The sequence below is a fragment of the Seriola lalandi genome, unplaced genomic scaffold (genome assembly GCF_002814215.2).
Source record: "Seriola lalandi dorsalis isolate HSWRI2012SDOR001 ecotype SW California unplaced genomic scaffold, Sedor1 jcf7180002054638, whole genome shotgun sequence".
NCBI lineage: Eukaryota > Metazoa > Chordata > Actinopteri > Carangiformes > Carangidae > Seriola > Seriola lalandi.
Window position 1 is genome coordinate 3,445 of NW_019525191.1, and position 669 is coordinate 4,113.

The following is a 669-nucleotide window of genomic DNA, read 5'->3' on the forward strand; positions in this document are numbered from 1 at the left end:
GGGGTCTGAAACGTGCAGGGTCACATGATTTAGATTAAAGCCGTCGTCAGCAGATTTACCAAAACGTCTAATATCTAAACTGTGTGAGGGACCTTTGAGGGAGGAATGTATTCAAAGCATTTATATAAATATAATTTTATACTTAGATAATTTCTGGTTTGGTTGGAAACAGGATTATCAATAATACCAGCATCAGACTAATCTCTGTTTCCTCCTGCAGAACACTGAGATCCTGAGAGCTCTGCAGAAAGCGTCCGGACTTTCCCCCGACGCCGAGCCGATCAAACTCCTCTCTGTGCCCAAAGGAGCTCTGGGTAATGTTAGCAATGTTTTGTTTTCGTCTGAAGTCAAATCATGTCAGAAATGACTCCAGTGTTGTGTCGGCCATTAATCACGATGTCATCTGCAGCTCATTCGTTCGTGCAGCGCCTGCGGCTGCAGGATCACTCCAACGGCAGGAAGCAGAAACTGGCTCAGTCCATCAGCAGGTAGACGTCACCAGAACAAAGACGTGGAGGAGGTGTGAGATGTTGGATGGCTGGAAGCTTTGTTTCATTTTTACCTTTTCTTAATGTGCTTTAATTCAGGATTCAGCAGATGAAGAAAGGTTCCTCAGGTCCTTCCCCCAGGTGTTCACCGACCCTCAACCAGGTAACCTGTGACCGTTCA

At 45.9% G+C, this 669-nt stretch overlaps 1 long non-coding RNA gene across 1 annotated transcript; it reads left to right on the top strand.

Annotated features, from left to right (window-relative positions):
- Positions 1 to 6: 6 nt before the first annotated feature.
- Positions 7 to 661, top strand: LOC111665397 (uncharacterized). Its single transcript, XR_002761497.2, has 3 exons — positions 7 to 314; positions 410 to 488; positions 588 to 661. It is a non-coding gene; the product is annotated as an uncharacterized LOC111665397 (long non-coding RNA).
- The last annotated feature ends 8 nt before the right edge of the window (positions 662 to 669 follow it).